We start from the raw sequence: 23164 nt of genomic DNA, 5'->3' as shown, positions 1-23164 counted from the left end.
AAACATGGGAAACATGACTTAGACACCAAATGATACACTGTATGCCATGTTTCCAAATTTTTATGCACAGTGGTTACAGCATGAAGCAAATGCATGTGAAAATACAAAGGTGCATTGCATTAAACAAGTCCAATGAGCGTCCCAAAATGGCCGGCCTGCCTGCTTTCATCCATCAATTGTTCTAAATTTTTCATTACCCAATGAGCTGAGGTGGAGTCTTAGCCAGTGGTACCATCAGGGCGGTGTGCAAAGCACTTTAGGCTAGACAGCCAATCAGCTGCCAGCTTCCATCTGTCAATCAAATACAGCAGCCAATCAGAAAGCTGCCCATTGATCAGCAGGCCCTTTATGACATCACAGACAGACCCTCAGAACTATCTGTGCATGTCTAACGGCTGGCTTTCAGTTGGGCGGGTGGGTGGCAGAGGGAGGGGATGTCTGTCTCGTTTCTCCTGAAAATTGCGGTTTTTCTGCGTTTACGGGAAAAGTTGAGGTCCGACGCGCAAAAGTGGGGTATCGTAGAAATCACCTTTTAAAGACGCACATTTCTGGCCCCCAAAAATGGGCATTTCAAATGAGAAATGAGTCCAATGAACAAAATTGTGTGAATAAGTATGTATTTCAGGGGTGAGTTAGCAGGTTTTTGGGGAAGTAAGTCCTGATATTTTTGGAGGTTGCAGGGGCCACTACACCATTCAAAATAGGCAGGCTTTAGCATATGCAGTTAGGCCCCGTAGGAAGATTTTAGCTAAAAAGTGCCCCAAACACTCAAACGGGCTAGTATCTGGGAAGGAAAAACATGGGAAACATGACTTAGACACCAAATGATACACTGTATGCCATGTTTCCAAATTTTTATGCACAGTGGTTACAGCATGAAGCGAATGCATGTGAAAATACAAAGGTGCATTGCATTAAACAAGTCCAATGAGCGTCCCAAAATGGCCGGCCTGCCTGCTTTCATCCATCAATTGTTCTAAATTTTTCATTACCCAATGAGCTGAGGTGGAGTCTTAGCCAGTGGTACCATCAGGGAGGTGTGTAAAGCACTTTAGGCTAGACAGCCAATCAGCTGCCAGCTTCCATCTGTCAATCAAATACAGCAGCCAAACAGAAAGCTGCCCATTGATCAGCAGGCCCTTTATGACATCACAGACAGACCCTCAGAACTATCTGTGCATGTCTAATGGCTGGCTGTCAGTTGGGCGGGTGGGTGGCAGAGGGAGGGGATGTCTGTTTCGTTTCTCCTGAAAATTGCGGTTTTTCTGCGTTTACGGGAAAAGTTGAGGTCCGACGCGCAAAAGTGGGGTATCGTAGAAATCACCTTTTAAAGACGCACATTTCTGGCCCCCAAAAATGGGCATTTCAAATGAGAAATGAGTCCAATGAACAAAATTGTGTGAATAAGTATGTATTTCAGGGGTGAGTTAGCAGGTTTTTGGGGAAGTAAGTCCTGATATTTTTGGAGGTTGCAGGGGCCACTACACCATTCAAAATAGGCAGGCTTTAGCATATGCAGTTAGGCCCCGTAGGAAGATTTTAGCTAAAAAGTGCCCCAAACACTCAAACGGGCTAGTATCTGGGAAGGAAAAACATGGGAAACATGACTTAGACACCAAATGATACACTGTATGCCATGTTTCCAAATTTTTATGCACAGTGGTTACAGCATGAAGCGAATGCATGTGAAAATACAAAGGTGCATTGCATTAAACAAGTCCAATGAGCGTCCCAAAATGGCCGGCCTGCCTGCTTTCATCCATCAATTGTTCTAAATTTTTCATTACCCAATGAGCTGAGGTGGAGTCTTAGCCAGTGGTACCATCAGGGAGGTGTGTAAAGCACTTTAGGCTAGACAGCCAATCAGCTGCCAGCTTCCATCTGTCAATCAAATACAGCAGCCAAACAGAAAGCTGCCCATTGATCAGCAGGCCCTTTATGACATCACAGACAGACCCTCAGAACTATCTGTGCATGTCTAATGGCTGGCTGTCAGTTGGGCGGGTGGGTGGCAGAGGGAGGGGATGTCTGTCTCGTTTCTCCTGAAAATTGCGGTTTTTCTGCGTTTACGGGAAAAGTTGAGGTCCGACGCGCAAAAGTGGGGTATCGCAGAAATCAACTTTTAAAGACGCACATTTCTGACCCCCAAAAATGGGCATTTCAAATGAGAAATGAGTCCAATGAACAAATAGGGTGAATAAGTATGTATTTCAGGTGTGAGTTAGCAGGTTATTGGGGAAGTAAGTTCTGATATTTTTGGAGGTTGCAGGGGCCACTACACCATTCAAAATAGGCAGGCTTTAGCATATTCAGTTAGGCCCTGTAGGATGATTTTAGCTAAAAAGTGTCCCAAACACTCAAACGGGCTTGTATCTGGGAAGGGAAAATATGGGAAACATGACTTAGACACCAAATGATACACTGTATGCCATGTTTCCAAATTTTTATGCACAGTGGTTACAGCATGAAGCGAATGCATGTGAATATACAAAGGTGCATTGCATTAAACAAGTCCACTGAGCGTCCCAAAATGGCCGGCCTGCCTGCTTTCATCCATCAATTGTTCTAAATTTTTCATTACCCAATGAGCTGAGGTGGAGTCTTAGCCAGTGGTACCATCAGGGAGGTGTGTAAAGCACTTTAGGCTAGACAGCCAATCAGCTGCCAGCTTCCATCTGTCAATCAAATACAGCAGCCAATCAGAAAGCTGCCCATTGATCAGCAGGCCCTTTATGACATCACAGACAGACCCTCAGAACTATCTGTGCATGTCTAATGGCTGGCTGTCAGTTGGGCGGGTGGGTGGCAGAGGGAGGGGATGTCTGTCTCGTTTCTCCTGAAAATTGCGGTTTTTCTGCATTTACGGGAAAAGTTGAGATCCGACGCGCAAAAGTGGGGTATCGTAGAAATCACCTTTTAAAGAAGCACATTTCTGGCTCCCCAAAAATGGGCATTTCAAATGAGAAATTAGTCCAATGAACAAAATAGGGTGAATAAGTATGTATTTCAGGGGTGAGTTAGCAGGTTATTGGGGAAGTAAGTCCTGATATTTTTGGAGGTTTCAGTGGCCACTACACCATTCAAAATAGGCAGGCTTTAGCATATGCAGTTAGGCCCTGTAGGATGATTTTAGCTAAAAAGTGTCCCAAACACTCAAATGGGCTTGTATCTGGGAAGGGAAAATATGGGAAACATGACTTAGACACCAAATGATACACTGTATACCATGTTTCCAAATTTTATGCACAGTGGTTACAGCATGAAGCGAATGCATGTGAATATACAAAGGTGCATTGCATTAAACAAGTCCACTGAGCGTCCCAAAATGGCCGGCCTGCCTGCTTTCATCCATCAATTGTTCTAAATTTTTCATTACCCAATGAGCTGAGGTGGAGTCTTAGCCAGTGGTACCATCAGGGAGGTGTGTAAAGCACTTTAGGCTAGACAGCCAATCAGCTGCCAGCTTCCATCTGTCAATCATATACAGCAGCCAATCAGAAAGCTGCCCATTGATCAGCAGGCCCTTTATGACATCACAGACAGACCCTCAGAACTATCTGTGCATGTCTAATGGCTGGCTGTCAGTTGGGCGGGTGGGTGGCAGAGGTAGGGGAGGTCTGTCTCGTTTCTCCTGAAAATTACGTTTTTTCTGCGTTTACGGGAAAACTTGAGGTCCGATGCGCAAAAGTGGGGTATCATAGAAATCACCTTTTAAAGACGCACATTTCTGGCCCCCCAAAAATGGGCATTTCAAATGAGAAATGAGTCCAATGAACAAAATAGGGTGAATAAGTATGTATTTCAGGGGTGAGTTAGCAGGTTATTGGGGAAGTAAGTCCTGATATTTTTGGAGGTTGCAGGGGCCACTACACCATTCAAAAAAAGGAAGGCTTTAGCATATGCAGTTAGGCCCTGTAGGATGATTTTAGCTAAAAAGTGCCCCAAACACTCAAACGGGCTTGTATCTGGGAAGGGAAAATATGGGAAACATGACTTAGACACCAAATGATACACTGTATGCCATGCTTCCAAATTTTTATACACAGTGGTTACAGCATGAAGCGAATGCATGTGAATATACAAAGGTGCATTGCATTAAACAAGTCCACTGAGCGTCCCAAAATGGCCGGCCTGCCTGCTTTCATCCATCAATTGTTCTAAATTTTTTATTACCCAATGAGCTGAGGTGGAGTCTTAGCCAGTGGTACCATCAGGGAGGTGTGTAAAGCACTTTAGGCTAGACAGCCAATCAGCTGCCAGCTTCCATCTGTCAATCAAATACAGCAGCCAATCAGAAAGCTGCCCATTGATCAGCAGGCCCTTTATGACATCACAGACAGACCCTCAGAACTATCTGTGCATGTCTAATGGCTGGCTGTCAGTTGGGCGGGTGGGTGGCAGAGGGAGGGGATGTCTGTGCGGTTTTTTTGCGTTTACGGGAAAAGTTGAGGTCCGACGCGCAAAAGTGGGGTATCGCAGAAATCAACTTTTAAAGACGCACATTTTTGGCTCCCCAAAAATGGGCATTTCAAATGAGAAATGAGTCCAATGAACAAAATAGCGTGAATAAGTATGTATTTCAGGGGTAAGTTAGCAGGTTATTGGGGAAGTAAGTCCTGATATTTTTGGAGGTTGCAGGGGCCACTACACCATTCAAAATAGGCAGGCTTTAGCATATGCAGTTAGGCCCTGTAGGATGATTTTAGCTAAAAAGTGCCCCAAACACTCAAAGGGGCTTGTATCTGGGAAGGGAAAATATGGGAAACATGACTTAGACACCAAATGATACACTGTATGCCATGTTTCCAAATTTTTATGCACAGTGGTTACAGCATGAAGCGAATGCATGTGAAAATACAAAGGTGCATTGCATTAAACAAGTCCAATGAGCGTCCCAAAATGGCCGGCCTGCCTGCTTACATCCATCAATTGTTCTAAATTTTTCATTACCCAATGAGCTGAGGTGGAGTCTTAGCCAGTGGTACCATCAGGGAGGTGTGTAAAGCACTTTAGGCTAGACAGCCAATCAGCTGCCAGCTTCCATCTGTCAATCAAATACAGCAGCCAATCAGAAAGCTGCCCATTGATCAGCAGGCCCTTTATGACATCACAGACAGACCCTCAGAACTATCTGTGCATGTCTAATGGCTGGCTGTCAGTTGGGCGGGTGGGTGGCAGAGGGAGGGGATGTCTGTCTCGTTTCTCTGGAAAATTGCGGTTTTTCTGCGTTTACGGGAAAAGTTGAGGTCCGACGCGCAAAAGTGGGGTATCGTAGAAATCACATTTTAAAGACGCACATTTCTGGCCCCCCAAAAATGGGCATTTCAAATGAGAAATGAGTCCAATTAACAAAATAGGGTGAATAAGTATGTATTTCAGGGGTGAGTTAGCAGGTTATTGGGGAAGTAAGTCCTGATATTTTTGGAGGTTGCAGGGGCCACTAGACCATTCAAAATAGGCAGGCTTTAGCATATGCAGTTAGGCCCCGTAGGATGATTTTAGCTAAAAAGTGCCCCAAACACTCAAACGGGCTAGTATCTGGGAAGGAAAAACATGGGAAACATGACTTAGACACCAAATGATACACTGTATGCCATGTTTCCAAATTTTTATGCACAGTGGTTACAGCATGAAGCAAATGCATGTGAAAATACAAAGGTGCATTGCATTAAACAAGTCCAATGAGCATCCCAAAATGGCCGGCCTGCCTGCTTTCATCCATCAATTGTTCTAAATTTTTCATTACCCAATGAGCTGAGGTGGAGTCTTAGCCAGTGGTACCATCAGGGAGGTGTGCAAAGCACTTTAGGCTAGACAGCCAATCAGCTGCCAGCTTCCATCTGTCAATCAAATACAGCAGCCAATCAGAAAGCTGCCCATTGATCAGCAGGCCCTTTATGACATCACAGACAGACCCTCAGAACTATCTGTGCATGTCTAATGGCTGGCTTTCAGTTGGGCGGGTGGGTGGCAGAGGGAGGGGATGTCTGTCTCGTTTCTCCTGAAAATTGCGGTTTTTCTGCGTTTACGGGAAAAGTTGAGGTCCGACGCGCAAAAGCGGGGTATCGCAGAAATCAACTTTTAAAGACGCACATTTTTGGCTCCCCAAAAATGGGCATTTCAAATGAGAAATGAGTCCAATGAACAAAATTGGGTGAATAAGTATGTATTTCAGGGGTGAGTTAGCAGGTTTTTGGGGAAGTAAGTCCTGATATTTTTGGAGGTTGCAGGGGCCACTACACCATTCAAAATAGGCAGGCTTTAGCATATGCAGTTAGGCCCCGTAGGATGATTTTAGCTAAAAAGTGCCCCAAACACTCAAACGGGCTTGTATCTGGGAAGGGAAAATATGGGAAACATGACTTAGACACCAAATGATACACTGTATGCCATGTTTCCAAATTTTTATGCACAATGGTTACAGCATGATGCGAATGCATGTGAATATACAAAGGTGCATTGCATTAAACAAGTCCACTGAGCGTCCCAAAATGGCCGGCCTGCCTGCTTTCATCCATCAATTGTTCTAAATTTTTCATTACCCAATGAGCTGAGGTGGAGTCTTAGCCAGTGGTACCATCAGGGAGGTGTGTAAAGCACTTTAGGCTAGACAGCTAATCAGCTGCCAGCTTCCATCTGTCAATCAAATACAGCAGCCAATCAGAAAGCTGCCCATTGATCAGCAGGCCCTTTATGACATCACAGACAGACCCTCAGAACTATCTGTGCATGTCTAATGGCTGGCTGTCAGTTGGGCGGGTGGGTGGCAGAGGGAGGGGTTGTCTGTCTCGTTTCTCATGAAAATTGCAGTTTTTCTGCGTTTACGGGAAAAGTTGAGGTCCGACGCGCAAAAGTGGGGTATCGTAGAAATCACCTTTTAAAGACGCACATTTATGGCCCCCCAAAAATGGGCATTTCAAATGAGAAATGAGTCCAATGAACAAAATTGGGTGAATAAGTATGTATTTCAGGGGTGAGTTAGCAGGTTTTTGGGGAAGTAAGTCCTGATATTTTTGGAGGTTGCAGGGGCCACTACACCATTCAAAATAGGCAGGCTTTAGCATATGCAGTTAGGCCCCGTAGGAAGATTTTAGCTAAAAAGTGCCCCAAACACTCAAACGGGCTAGTATCTGGGAAGGAAAAACATGGGAAACATGACTTAGACACCAAATGATACACTGTATGCCATGTTTCCAATTTTTTATGCACAGTGGTTACAGCATGAAGCGAATGCATGTGAAAATACAAAGGTGCATTGCATTAAACAAGTCCAATGAGCGTCCCAAAATGGCCGGCCTGCCTGCTTTCATCCATCAATTGTTCTAAATTTTTCATTACCCAATGAGCTGAGGTGGAGTCTTAGCCAGTGGTACCATCAGGGAGGTGAGTAAAGCACTTTAGGCTAGACAGCCAATCAGCTGCCAGCTTCCATCTGTCAATCAAATACAGCAGCCAATCAGAAAGCTGCCCATTGATCAGCAGGCCCTTTATGACATCACAGACAGACCCTCAGAACTATCTGTGCATGTCTAATGGCTGGCTGTCAGTTGGGCGGGTGGGTGGCAGAGGGAGGAGATGTCTGTCTCGTTTCTCCTGAAAATTGCGGTTTTTCTGCGTTTACGGGAAAAGTTGAGGTCCGTCGCGCAAAAGTGGGGTATCCTAGAAATCACCTTTTAAAGACACACATTTCTGGCCCCCCTAAAATGGGCATTTCAAATGAGAAATGAGTCCAATTAACAAAATAGGGTGAATAAGTATGTATTTCAGTGGTGAGTTAGCAGGTTATTGGGGAAGTAAGTCCTGATATTTTTGGAGGTTGCAGGGGCCACTAGACCATTCAAAATAGGCAGGCTTTAGCATATGCAGTTAGGCCCCGTAGGAAGATTTTAGCTAAAAGGTGCCCCAAACACTCAAACGGGCTAGTATCTGGGAAGGAAAAACATGGGAAACATGACTTAGACACCAAATGATACACTGTATGCCATGTTTCCAAATTTTTATGCACAGTGGTTACAGCATGAAGCGAATGCATGTGAAAATACAAAGGTGCATTGCATTAAACAAGTCCAATGAACGTCCCAAAATGGCCGGCCTGCCTGCTTTCATTCATCAATTGTTCTAAATTTTTCATTACCCAATGAGCTGAGGTGGAGTCTTAGCCAGTGGTACCATCAGGGAGGTGTGTAAAGCACTTTAGGCTAGACAGCCAATCAGCTGCCAGCTTCCATCTGTCAATCAAATACAGCAGCCAATCAGAAAGCTGCCCATTGATCAGCAGGCCCTTTATGACATCACAGACAGACCCTCAGAACTATCTGTGCATGTCTAATGGCTGGCTGTCAGTTGGGCGGGTGGGTGGCAGAGGGAGGGGTTGTCTGTCTCTATTCTCATGAAAATTGCAGTTTTTCTGCGTTTACGGGAAAAGTTGAGGTCCGACGCGCAAAAGTGGGGTATCGTAGAAATCACCTTTTAAAGACGCACATTTATGGCCCCCCAAAAATGGGCATTTCAAATGAGAAATGAGTCCAATGAACAAAATTGGGTGAATAAGTATGTATTTCAGGGGTGAGTTAGCAGGTTTTTGGGGAAGTAAGTCCTGATATTTTTGGAGGTTGCAGGGGCCACTACACCATTCAAAATAGGCAGGCTTTAGCATATGCAGTTAGGCCCCGTAGGAAGATTTTAGCTAAAAAGTGCCCCAAACACTCAAACGGGCTAGTATCTGGGAAGGAAAAACATGGGAAACATGACTTAGACACCAAATGATACACTGTATGCCATGTTTCCAATTTTTTATGCACAGTGGTTACAGCATGAAGCGAATGCATGTGAAAATACAAAGGTTCATTGCATTAAACAAGTCCAATGAGCGTCCCAAAATGGCCGGCCTGCCTGCTTTCATCCATCAATTGTTCTAAATTTTTCATTACCCAATGAGCTGAGGTGGAGTCTTAGCCAGTGGTACCATCAGGGAGGTGTGTAAAGCACTTTAGGCTAGACAGCCAATCAGCTGCCAGCTTCCATCTGTCAATCAAATACAGCAGCCAATCAGAAAGCTGCCCATTGATCAGCAGGCCCTTTATGACATCACAGACAGACCCTCAGAACTATCTGTGCATGTCTAATGGCTGGCTGTCAGTTGGGCGGGTGGGTGGCAGAGGGAGGAGATGTCTGTCTCGTTTCTCCTGAAAATTGCGGTTTTTCTGCGTTTACGGGAAAAGTTGAGGTCCGTCGCGCAAAAGTGGGGTATCCTAGAAATCACCTTTTAAAGACGCACATTTCTGGCCCCCCTAAAATGGGCATTTCAAATGAGAAATGAGTCCAATTAACAAAATAGGGTGAATAAGTATGTATTTCAGTGGTGAGTTAGCAGGTTATTGGGGAAGTAAGTCCTGATATTTTTGGAGGTTGCAGGGGCCACTAGACCATTCAAAATAGGCAGGCTTTAGCATATGCAGTTAGGCCCCGTAGGAAGATTTTAGCTAAAAGGTGCCCCAAACACTCAAACGGGCTAGTATCTGGGAAGGAAAAACATGGGAAACATGACTTAGACACCAAATGATACACTGTATGCCATGTTTCCAAATTTTTATGCACAGTGGTTACAGCATGAAGCGAATGCATGTGAAAATACAAAGGTGCATTGCATTAAACAAGTCCAATGAGCGTCCCAAAACGGCCGGCCTGCCTGCTTTCATTCATCAATTGTTCTAAATTTTTCATTACCCAATGAGCTGAGGTGGAGTCTTAGCCAGTGGTACCATCAGGGAGGTGTGTAAAGCACTTTAGGCTAGACAGCCAATCAGCTGCCAGCTTCCATCTGTCAATCAAATACAGCAGCCAATCAGAAAGCTGCCCATTGATCAGCAGGCCCTTTATGACATCACAGACAGACCCTCAGAACTATCTGTGCATGTCTAATGGCTGGCTGTCAGTTGGGCGGGTGGGTGGCAGAGGGAGGGGATGTCTGTCTCGTTTCTCCTGAAAATTGCGGTTTTTCTGCGTTTACGGGAAAAGTTGAGGTCCGACGCGCAAAAGTGGGGTATCGTAGAAATCACCTTTTAAAGACGCACATTTGTGGCCCCCAAAAATGGGCATTTCAAATGAGAAATGAGTCCAATGAACAAAATTGGGTGAATAAGTATGTATTTCAGGGGTGAGTTAGCAGGTTTTTGGGGAAGTAAGTCCTGATATTTTTGGAGGTTGCAGGGGCCACTACACCATTCAAAATAGGCAGGCTTTAGCATATGCAGTTAGGCCCCGTAGGATGATTTTAGCTAAAAAGTGCCCCAAACACTCAAACGGGCTTGTATCTGGGAAGGGAAAATATGGGAAACATGACTTAGACACCAAATGATACACTGTATGCCATGTTTCCAAATTTTTATGCACAATGGTTACAGCATGATGCGAATGCATGTGAATATACAAAGGTGCATTGCATTAAACAAGTCCACTGAGCGTCCCAAAATGGCCGGCCTGCCTGCTTTCATCCATCAATTGTTCTAAATTTTTCATTACCCAATGAGCTGAGGTGGAGTCTTAGCCAGTGGTACCATCAGGGAGGTGTGTAAAGCACTTTAGGCTAGACAGCTAATCAGCTGCCAGCTTCCATCTGTCAATCAAATACAGCAGCCAATCAGAAAGCTGCCCATTGATCAGCAGGCCCTTTATGACATCACAGACAGACCCTCAGAACTATCTGTGCATGTCTAATGGCTGGCTGTCAGTTGGGCGGGTGGGTGGCAGAGGGAGGGGTTGTCTGTCTCGTTTCTCATGAAAATTGCAGTTTTTCTGCGTTTACGGGAAAAGTTGAGGTCCGACGCGCAAAAGTGGGGTATCGTAGAAATCACCTTTTAAAGACGCACATTTATGGCCCCCCAAAAATGGGCATTTCAAATGAGAAATGAGTCCAATGAACAAAATAGGGTGAATAAGTATGTATTTCAGGGGTGAGTTAGCAGGTTTTTGGGGAAGTAAGTCCTGATATTTTTGGAGGTTGCAGGGGCCACTACACCATTCAAAATAGGCAGGCTTTAGCATATGCAGTTAGGCCCCGTAGGAAGATTTTAGCTAAAAAGTGCCCCAAACACTCAAACGGGCTAGTATCTGGGAAGGAAAAACATGGGAAACATGACTTAGACACCAAATGATACACTGTATGCCATGTTTCCAATTTTTTATGCACAGTGGTTACAGCATGAAGCGAATGCATGTGAAAATACAAAGGTGCATTGCATTAAACAAGTCCAATGAGCGTCCCAAAATGGCCGGCCTGCCTGCTTTCATCCATCAATTGTTCTAAATTTTTCATTACCCAATGAGCTGAGGTGGAGTCTTAGCCAGTGGTACCATCAGGGAGGTGAGTAAAGCACTTTAGGCTAGACAGCCAATCAGCTGCCAGCTTCCATCTGTCAATCAAATACAGCAGCCAATCAGAAAGCTGCCCATTGATCAGCAGGCCCTTTATGACATCACAGACAGACCCTCAGAACTATCTGTGCATGTCTAATGGCTGGCTGTCAGTTGGGCGGGTGGGTGGCAGAGGGAGGAGATGTCTGTCTCGTTTCTCCTGAAAATTGCGGTTTTTCTGCGTTTACGGGAAAAGTTGAGGTCCGTCGCGCAAAAGTGGGGTATCCTAGAAATCACCTTTTAAAGACACACATTTCTGGCCCCCCTAAAATGGGCATTTCAAATGAGAAATGAGTCCAATTAACAAAATAGGGTGAATAAGTATGTATTTCAGTGGTGAGTTAGCAGGTTATTGGGGAAGTAAGTCCTGATATTTTTGGAGGTTGCAGGGGCCACTAGACCATTCAAAATAGGCAGGCTTTAGCATATGCAGTTAGGCCCCGTAGGAAGATTTTAGCTAAAAGGTGCCCCAAACACTCAAACGGGCTAGTATCTGGGAAGGAAAAACATGGGAAACATGACTTAGACACCAAATGATACACTGTATGCCATGTTTCCAAATTTTTATGCACAGTGGTTACAGCATGAAGCGAATGCATGTGAAAATACAAAGGTGCATTGCATTAAACAAGTCCAATGAACGTCCCAAAATGGCCGGCCTGCCTGCTTTCATTCATCAATTGTTCTAAATTTTTCATTACCCAATGAGCTGAGGTGGAGTCTTAGCCAGTGGTACCATCAGGGAGGTGTGTAAAGCACTTTAGGCTAGACAGCCAATCAGCTGCCAGCTTCCATCTGTCAATCAAATACAGCAGCCAATCAGAAAGCTGCCCATTGATCAGCAGGCCCTTTATGACATCACAGACAGACCCTCAGAACTATCTGTGCATGTCTAATGGCTGGCTGTCAGTTGGGCGGGTGGGTGGCAGAGGGAGGGGTTGTCTGTCTCTATTCTCATGAAAATTGCAGTTTTTCTGCGTTTACGGGAAAAGTTGAGGTCCGACGCGCAAAAGTGGGGTATCGTAGAAATCACCTTTTAAAGACGCACATTTATGGCCCCCCAAAAATGGGCATTTCAAATGAGAAATGAGTCCAATGAACAAAATTGGGTGAATAAGTATGTATTTCAGGGGTGAGTTAGCAGGTTTTTGGGGAAGTAAGTCCTGATATTTTTGGAGGTTGCAGGGGCCACTACACCATTCAAAATAGGCAGGCTTTAGCATATGCAGTTAGGCCCCGTAGGAAGATTTTAGCTAAAAAGTGCCCCAAACACTCAAACGGGCTAGTATCTGGGAAGGAAAAACATGGGAAACATGACTTAGACACCAAATGATACACTGTATGCCATGTTTCCAATTTTTTATGCACAGTGGTTACAGCATGAAGCGAATGCATGTGAAAATACAAAGGTGCATTGCATTAAACAAGTCCAATGAGCGTCCCAAAATGGCCGGCCTGCCTGCTTTCATCCATCAATTGTTCTAAATTTTTCATTACCCAATGAGCTGAGGTGGAGTCTTAGCCAGTGGTACCATCAGGGAGGTGTGTAAAGCACTTTAGGCTAGACAGCCAATCAGCTGCCAGCTTCCATCTGTCAATCAAATACAGCAGCCAATCAGAAAGCTGCCCATTGATCAGCAGGCCCTTTATGACATCACAGACAGACCCTCAGAACTATCTGTGCATGTCTAATGGCTGGCTGTCAGTTGGGCGGGTGGGTGGCAGAGGGAGGAGATGTCTGTCTCGTTTCTCCTGAAAATTGCGGTTTTTCTGCGTTTACGGGAAAAGTTGAGGTCCGTCGCGCAAAAGTGGGGTATCCTAGAAATCACCTTTTAAAGACGCACATTTCTGGCCCCCCTAAAATGGGCATTTCAAATGAGAAATGAGTCCAATTAACAAAATAGGGTGAATAAGTATGTATTTCAGTGGTAAGTTAGCAGGTTATTGGGGAAGTAAGTCCTGATATTTTTGGAGGTTGCAGGGGCCACTAGACCATTCAAAATAGGCAGGCTTTAGCATATGCAGTTAGGCCCCGTAGGAAGATTTTAGCTAAAAGGTGCCCCAAACACTCAAACGGGCTAGTATCTGGGAAGGAAAAACATGGGAAACATGACTTAGACACCAAATGATACACTGTATGCCATGTTTCCAAATTTTTATGCACAGTGGTTACAGCATGAAGCGAATGCATGTGAAAATACAAAGGTGCATTGCATTAAACAAGTCCAATGAGCGTCCCAAAACGGCCGGCCTGCCTGCTTTCATTCATCAATTGTTCTAAATTTTTCATTACCCAATGAGCTGAGGTGGAGTCTTAGCCAGTGGTACCATCAGGGAGGTGTGTAAAGCACTTTAGGCTAGACAGCCAATCAGCTGCCAGCTTCCATCTGTCAATCAAATACAGCAGCCAATCAGAAAGCTGCCCATTGATCAGCAGGCCCTTTATGACATCACAGACAGACCCTCAGAACTATCTGTGCATGTCTAATGGCTGGCTGTCAGTTGGGCGGGTGGGTGGCAGAGGGAGGGGATGTCTGTCTCGTTTCTCCTGAAAATTGCGGTTTTTCTGCGTTTACGGGAAAAGTTGAGGTCCGACGCGCAAAAGTGGGGTATCGTAGAAATCACCTTTTAAAGACGCACATTTGTGGCCCCCAAAAATGGGCATTTCAAATGAGAAATGAGTCCAATGAACAAAATTGGGTGAATAAGTATGTATTTCAGGGGTGAGTTAGCAGGTTTTTGGGGAAGTAAGTCCTGATATTTTTGGAGGTTGCAGGGGCCACTACACCATTCAAAATAGGCAGGCTTTAGCATATGCAGTTAGGCCCCGTAGGAAGATTTTAGCTAAAAAGTGCCCCAAACACTCAAACGGGCTAGTATCTGGGAAGGAAAAACATGGGAAACATGACTTAGACACCAAATGATACACTGTATGCCATGTTTCCAAATTTTTATGCACAGTGGTTACAGCATGAAGCGAATGCATGTGAAAATACAAAGGTGCATTGCATTAAACAAGTCCAATGAGCGTCCCAAAATGGCCGGCCTGCCTGCTTTCATCCATCAATTGTTCTAAATTTTTCATTACCCAATGAGCTGAGGTGGAGTCTTAGCCAGTGGTACCATCAGGGAGGTGTGTAAAGCACTTTAGGCTAGACAGCCAATCAGCTGCCAGCTTCCATCTGTCAATCAAATACAGCAGCCAATCAGAAAGCTGCCCATTGATCAGCAGGCCCTTTATGACATCACAGACAGACCCTCAGAACTATCTGTGCATGTCTAATGGCTGGCTGTCAGTTGGGCGGGTGGGTGGCAGAGGGAGGGGATGTCTGTTTCGTTTCTCCTGAAAATTGCGGTTTTTCTGCGTTTACGGGAAAAGTTGAGGTCCGACGCGCAAAAGTGGGGTATCGTAGAAATCACCTTTTAAAGACGCACATTTCTGGCCCCCAAAAATGGGCATTTCAAATGAGAAATGAGTCCAATGAACAAAATTGGGTGAATAAGTATGTATTTCAGGGGTGAGTTAGCAGGTTTTTGGGGAAGTAAGTCCTGATATTTTTGGAGGTTGCAGGGGCCACTACACCATTCAAAATAGGCAGGCTTTAGCATATGCAGTTAGGCCCCGTAGGAAGATTTTAGCTAAAAAGTGCCCCAAACACTCAAACGGGCTAGTATCTGGGAAGGAAAAACATGGGAAACATGACTTAGACACCAAATGATACACTGTATGCCATGTTTCCAAATTTTTATGCACAGTGGTTACAGCATGAAGCGAATGCATGTGAAAATACAAAGGTGCATTGCATTAAACAAGTCCAATGAGCGTCCCAAAATGGCCGGCCTGCCTGCTTTCATCCATCAATTGTTCTAAATTTTTCATTACCCAATGAGCTGAGGTGGAGTCTTAGCCAGTGGTACCATCAGGGAGGTGTGTAAAGCACTTTAGGCTAGACAGCCAATCAGCTGCCAGCTTCCATCTGTCAATCAAATACAGCAGCCAATCAGAAAGCTGCCCATTGATCAGCAGGCCCTTTATGACATCACAGACAGACCCTCAGAACTATATGTGCATGTCTAATGGCTGGCTGTCAGTTGGGCGGGTGGGTGGCAGAGGGAGGAGATGTCTGTCTCGTTTCTCCAGAAAATTGCGGTTTTTCTGCGTTTACGGGAAAAGTTGAGGTCCGTCGCGCAAAAGTGGGGTATCCTAGAAATCACCTTTTAAAGACGCACATTTCTGGCCCCCCTAAAATGGGCATTTCAAATGAGAAATGAGTCCAATTAACAAAATAGGGTGAATAAGTATGTATTTCAGTGGTGAGTTAGCAGGTTATTGGGGAAGTAAGTCCTGATATTTTTGGAGGTTGCAGGGGCCACTAGACCATTCAAAATAGGCAGGCTTTAGCATATGCAGTTAGGCCCCGTAGGAAGATTTTAACTAAAAAGTGCCCCAAACACTCAAACGGGCTAGTATCTGGGAAGGAAAAACATGGGAAACATGACTTAGACACCAAATGATACACTGTATGCCATGTTTCCAAATTTTTATGCACAGTGGTTACAGCATGAAGCGAATGCATGTGAAAATACAAAGGTGCATTGCATTAAACAAGTCCAATGAGCGTCCCAAAATGGCCGGCCTGCCTGCTTTCATCCATCAATTGTTCTAAATTTTTCATTACCCAATGAGCTGAGGTGGAGTCTTAGCCAGTGGTACCATCAGGGAGGTGTGTAAAGCACTTTAGGCTAGACAGCCAATCAGCTGCCAGCTTCCATCTGTCAATCAAATACAGCAGCCAATCAGAAAGCTGCCCATTGATCAGCAGGCCCTTTATGACATCACAGACAGACCCTCAGAACTATCTGTGCATGTCTAATGGCTGGCTGTCAGTTGGGCGGGTGGGTGGCAGAGGGAGGGGATGTCTGTCTCGTTTCTCCTGAAAATTGCGGTTTTTCTGCGTTTACGGGAAAAGTTGAGGTCCGACGCGCAAAAGTGGGGTATCGTAGAAATCACCTTTTAAAGACGCACATTTCTGGCCCCCAAAAATGGGCATTTCAAATGAGAAATGAGTCCAATGAACAAAATTGGGTGAATAAGTATGTATTTCAGGGGTGAGTTAGCAGGTTTTTGGGGAAGTAAGTCCTGATATTTTTGGAGGTTGCAGGGGCCACTACACCATTCAAAATAGGCAGGCTTTAGCATATGCAGTTAGGCCCCGTAGGAAGATTTTAGCTAAAAAGTGCCCCAAACACTCAAACGGGCTAGTATCTGGGAAGGAAAAACATGGGAAACATGACTTAGACACCAAATGATACACTGTATGCCATGTTTCCAAATTTTTATGCACAGTGGTTACAGCATGAAGCGAATGCATGTGAAAATACAAAGGTGCATTGCATTAAACAAGTCCAATGAGCGTCCCAAAATGGCCGGCCTGCCTGCTTTCATCCATCAATTGTTCTAAATTTTTCATTACCCAATGAGCTGAGGTGGAGTCTTAGCCAGTGGTACCATCAGGGAGGTGTGTAAAGCACTTTAGGCTAGACAGCCAATCAGCTGCCAGCTTCCATCTGTCAATCAAATACAGCAGCCAATCAGAAAGCTGCCCATTGATCAGCAGGCCCTTTATGACATCACAGACAGACCCTCAGAACTATATGTGCATGTCTAATGGCTGGCTGTCAGTTGGGCGGGTGGGTGGCAGAGGGAGGAGATGTCTGTCTCGTTTCTCCAGAAAATTGCGGTTTTTCTGCGTTTACGGGAAAAGTTGAGGTCCGTCGCGCAAAAGTGGGGTATCCTAGAAATCACCTTTTAAAGACGCACATTTCTGGCCCCCCTAAAATGGGCATTTCAAATGAGAAATGAGTCCAATTAACAAAATAGGGTGAATAAGTATGTATTTCAGTGGTGAGTTAGCAGGTTATTGGGGAAGTAAGTCCTGATATTTTTGGAGGTTGCAGGGGCCACTAGACCATTCAAAATAGGCAGGCTTTAGCATATGCAGTTAGGCCCCGTAGGAAGATTTTAACTAAAAAGTGCCCCAAACACTCAAACGGGCTAGTATCTGGGAAGGAAAAACATGGGAAACATGACTTAGACACCAAATGATACACTGTATGCCATGTTTCCAAATTTTTATGCACAGTGGTTACAGCATGAAGCGAATGCATGTGAAAATACAAAGGTGCATTGCATTAAACAAGTCCAATGAGCGTCCCAAAATGGCCGGCCTGCCTGCTTTCATCCATCAATTGTTCTAAATTTTTCATTACCCAATGAGCTGAGGTGGAGTCTTAGCCAGTGGTACCATCAGGGAGGTGTGTAAAGCACTTTAGGCTAGACAGCCAATCAGCTGCCAGCTTCCATCTGTCAATCAAATACAGCAGCCAATCAGAAAGCTGCCCATTGATCAGCAGGCCCTTTATGACATCACAGACAGACCCTCAGAACTATCTGTGCATGTCTAATGGCTGGCTGTCAGTTGGGCGGGTGGGTGGCAGAGGGAGGGGATGTCTGTCTCGTTTCTCCTGAAAATTGCGTTTTTTCTGCGTTTACGGGAAAAGTTGAGGTCCGACGCGCAAAAGTGGGGTATCGTAGAAATCACCTTTTAAAGACGCACATTTCTGGCCCCCAAAAATGGGCATTTCAAATGAGAAATGAGTCCAATGAACAAAATTGGGTGAATAAGTATGTATTTCAAGGGTGAGTTAGCAGGTTTTTGGGGAAGTAAGTCCTGATATTTTTGGAGGTTGCAGGGGCCACTACACCATTCAAAATAGGCAGGCTTTAGCATATGCAGTTAGGCCCCGTAGGAAGATTTTAGCTAAAAAGTGCCCCAAACACTCAAACGGGCTAGTATCTGGGAAGGAAAAACATGGGAAACATGACTTAGACACCAAATGATACACTGTATGCCATGTTTCCAAATTTTTATGCACAGTGGTTACAGCATGAAGCGAATGCATGTGAAAATACAAAGGTGCATTGCATTAAACAAGTCCAATGAGCGTCCCAAAATGGCCGGCCTGCCTGCTTTCATCCATCAATTGTTCTAAATTTTTCATTACCCAATGAGCTGAGGTGGAGTCTTAGCCAGTGGTACCATCAGGGAGGTGTGTAAAGCACTTTAGGCTAGACAGCCAATCAGCTGCCAGCTTCCATCTGTCAATCAAATACAGCAGCCAATCAGAAAGCTGTCCATTGATCAGCAGGCCCTTTATGACATCACAGACAGACCCTCAGAACTATCTGTGCATGTCTAATGGCTGGCTGTCAGTTGGGCGGGTGGGTGGCAGAGGGAGGAGATGTCTGTCTCGTTTCTCCTGAAAATTGCGGTTTTTCTGCGTTTACGGGAAAAGTTGAGGTCCGTCGCGCAAAAGTGGGGTATCCTAGAAATCACCTTTTAAAGACGCACATTTCTGGCCCCCCTAAAATGGGCATTTCAAATGAGAAATGAGTCCAATTAACAAAATAGGGTGAATAAGTATGTATTTCAGTGGTGAGTTAGCAGGTTATTGGGGAAGTAAGTCCTGATATTTTTGGAGGTTGCAGGGGCCACTACACCATTCAAAATAGGCAGGCTTTAGCATATGCAGTTAGGCCCCGTAGGAAGATTTTAGCTAAAAAGTGCCCCAAACACTCAAACGGGCTAGTATCTGGGAAGGAAAAACATGGGAAACATGACTTAGACACCAAATGATACACTGTATGCCATGTTTCCAAATTTTTATGCACAGTGGTTACAGCATGAAGCGAATGCATGTGAAAATACAAAGGTGCATTGCATTAAACAAGTCCAATGAGCATCCCAAAATGGCCGGCCTGCCTGCTTTCATCCATCAATTGTTCTAAATTTTTCATTACCCAATGAGCTGAGGTGGAGTCTTAGCCAGTGGTACCATCAGGGAGGTGTGTAAAGCACTTTAGGCTAGACAGCCAATCAGCTGCCAGCTTCCATCTGTCAATCAAATACAGCAGCCAATTAGAAAGCTGCCCATTGATCAGCAGGCCCTTTATGACATCACAGACAGACCCTCAGAACTATCTGTGCATGTCTAATGGCTGGCTGTCAGTTGGGCGGGTGGGTGGCAGAGGGAGGAGATGTCTGTCTCGTTTCTCCTGAAAATTGCGGTTTTTCTGCGTTTACGGGAAAAGTTGAGGTCCGTCGCGCAAAAGTGGGGTATCCTAGAAATCACCTTTTAAAGACGCACATTTCTGGCCCCCCTAAAATGGGCATTTCAAATGAGAAATGAGTCCAATTAACAAAATAGGGTGAATAAGTATGTATTTCAGTGGTGAGTTAGCAGGTTATTGGGGAAGTAAGTCCTGATATTTTTGGAGGTTGCAGGGGCCACTAGACCATTCAAAATAGGCAGGCTTTAGCATATGCAGTTAGGCCCCGTAGGAAGATTTTAACTAAAAAGTGCCCCAAACACTCAAACGGGCTAGTATCTGGGAAGGAAAAACATGGGAAACATGACTTAGACACCAAATGATACACTGTATGCCATGTTTCCAAATTTTTATGCACAGTGGTTACAGCATGAAGCGAATGCATGTGAAAATACAAAGGTGCATTGCATTAAACAAGTCCAATGAGCGTCCCAAAATGGCCGGCCTGCCTGCTTTCATCCATCAATTGTTCTAAATGTTTCATTACCCAATGAGCTGAGGTGGAGTCTTAGCCAGTGGTACCATCAGGGAGGTGTGTAAAGCACTTTAGGCTAGACAGCCAATCAGCTGCCAGCTTCCATCTGTCAATCAAATACAGCAGCCAATCAGAAAGCTGCCCATTGATCAGCAGGCCCTTTATGACATCACAGACAGACCCTCAGAACTATCTGTGCATGTCTAATGGCTGGCTGTCAGTTGGGCGGGTGGGTGGCAGAGGGAGGGGATGTCTGTCTCGTTTCTCCTGAAAATTGCGTTTTTTCTGCGTTTACGGGAAAAGTTGAGGTCCGACGCGCAAAAGTGGGGTATCGTAGAAATCACCTTTTAAAGACGCACATTTCTGGCCCCCAAAAATGGGCATTTCAAATGAGAAATGAGTCCAATGAACAAAATTGGGTGAATAAGTATGTATTTCAGGGGTGAGTTAGCAGGGTTTTGGGGAAGTAAGTCCTGATATTTTTGGAGGTTGCAGGGGCCACTACACCATTCAAAATAGGCAGGCTTTAGCATATGCAGTTAGGCCCCGTAGGAAGATTTTAGCTAAAAAGTGCCCCAAACACTCAAACGGGCTAGTATCTGGGAAGGAAAAACATGGGAAACATGACTTAGACACCAAATGATACACTGTATGCCATGTTTCCAAATTTTTATGCACAGTGGTTACAGCATGAAGCGAATGCATGTGAAAATACAAAGGTGCATTGCTTTAAACAAGTCCTATGAGCGTCCCAAAATGGCCGGCCTGCCTGCTTTCATCCATCAATTGTTCTAAATTTTTCATTACCCAATGAGCTGAGGTGGAGTCTTAGCCAGTGGTACCATCAGGGAGGTGTGTAAAGCACTTTAGGCTAGACAGCCAATCAGCTGCCAGCTTCCATCTGTCAATCAAATACAGCAGCCAATCAGAAAGCTGCCCATTGATCAGCAGGCCCTTTATGACATCACAGACAGACCCTCAGAACTATCTGTGCATGTCTAATGGCTGGCTGTCAGTTGGGCGGGTGGGTGGCAGAGGGAGGAGATGTCTGTCTCGTTTCTCCTGAAAATTGCGGTTTTTCTGCGTTTACGGGAAAAGTCGAGGTCCGTCGCGCAAAAGTGGGGTATCCTAGAAATCACCTTTTAAAGACGCACATTTCTGGCCCCCCTAAAATGGGCATTTCAAATGAGAAATGAGTCCAATTAACAAAATAGGGTGAATAAGTATGTATTTCAGTGGTGAGTTAGCAGGTTATTGGGGAAGTAAGTCCTGATATTTTTGGAGGTTGCAGGGGCCACTACACCATTCAAAATAGGCAGGCTTTAGCATATGCAGTTAGGCCCCGTAGGAAGATTTTAGCTAAAAAGTGCCCCAAACACTCAAACGGGCTAGTATCTGGGAAGGAAAAACATGGGAAACATGACTTAGACACCAAATGATACACTGTATGCCATGTTTCCAAATTTTTATGCACAGTGGTTACAGCATGAAGCGAATGCATGTGAAAATACAAAGGTGCATTGCATTAAACAAGTCCAATGAGCGTCCCAAAATGGCCGGCCTGCCTGCTTTCATCCATCAATTGTTCTAAATTTTTCATTACCCAATGAGCTGAGGTGGAGTCTTAGCCAGTGGTACCATCAGGGAGGTGTGTAAAGCACTTTAGGCTAGACAGCCAATCAGCTGCCAGCTTCCATCTGCCAATCAAATACAGCAGCCAATTAGAAAGCTGCCCATTGATCAGCAGGCCCTTTATGACATCACAGACAGACCCTCAGAACTATCTGTGCATGTCTAATGGCTGGCTGTCAGTTGGGCGGGTGGGTGGCAGAGGGAGGAGATGTCTGTCTCGTTTCTCCTGAAAATTGCGGTTTTTCTGCGTTTACGGGAAAAGTTGAGGTCCGTCGCGCAAAAGTGGGGTATCCTAGAAATCACCTTTTAAAGACGCACATTTCTGGCCCCCCTAAAATGGGCATTTCAAATGAGAAATGAGTCCAATTAACAAAATAGGGTGAATAAGTATGTATTTCAGTGGTGAGTTAGCAGGTTATTGGGGAAGTAAGTCCTGATATTTTTGGAGGTTGCAGGGGCCACTAGACCATTCAAAATAGGCAGGCTTTAGCATATGCAGTTAGGCCCCGTAGGAAGATTTTAACTAAAAAGTGCCCCAAACACTCAAACGGGCTAGTATCTGGGAAGGAAAAACATGGGAAACATGACTTAGACACCAAATGATACACTGTATGCCATGTTTCCAAATTTTTATGCACAGTGGTTACAGCATGAAGCGAATGCATGTGAAAATACAAAGGTGCATTGCATTAAACAAGTCCAATGAGCGTCCCAAAATGGCCGGCCTGCCTGCTTTCATCCATCAATTGTTCTAAATGTTTCATTACCCAATGAGCTGAGGTGGAGTCTTAGCCAGTGGTACCATCAGGGAGGTGTGTAAAGCACTTTAGGCTAGACAGCCAATCAGCTGCCAGCTTCCATCTGTCAATCAAATACAGCAGCCAATCAGAAAGCTGCCCATTGATCAGCAGGCCCTTTATGACATCACAGACAGACCCTCAGAACTATCTGTGCATGTCTAATGGCTGGCTGTCAGTTGGGCGGGTGGGTGGCAGAGGGAGGGGATGTCTGTCTCGTTTCTCCTGAAAATTGTGTTTTTTCTGCGTTTACGGGAAAAGTTGAGGTCCGACGCGCAAAAGTGGGGTATCGTAGAAATCACCTTTTAAAGACGCACATTTCTGGCCCCCAAAAATGGGCATTTCAAATGAGAAATGAGTCCAATGAACAAAATTGGGTGAATAATTATGTATTTCAGGGGTGAGTTAGCAGGTTTTTGGGGAAGTAAGTCCTGATATTTTTGGAGGTTGCAGGGGCCACTACACCATTCAAAATAGGCAGGCTTTAGCATATGCAGTTAGGCCCCGTAGGAAGATTTTAGCTAAAAAGTGCCCCAAACACTCAAACGGGCTAGTATCTGGGAAGGAAAAACATGGGAAACATGACTTAGACACCAAATGATACACTGTATGCCATGTTTCCAAATTTTTATGCACAGTGGTTACAGCATGAAGCGAATGCATGTGAAAATACAAAGG

Source organism: Crinia signifera, chromosome 6 (assembly GCF_055691185.1).
Source record: "Crinia signifera chromosome 6, ASM5569118v1, whole genome shotgun sequence".
NCBI classification, from domain to species: Eukaryota; Metazoa; Chordata; class Amphibia; order Anura; family Myobatrachidae; genus Crinia; species Crinia signifera.
This window is presented reverse-complemented; position numbering follows the sequence as displayed.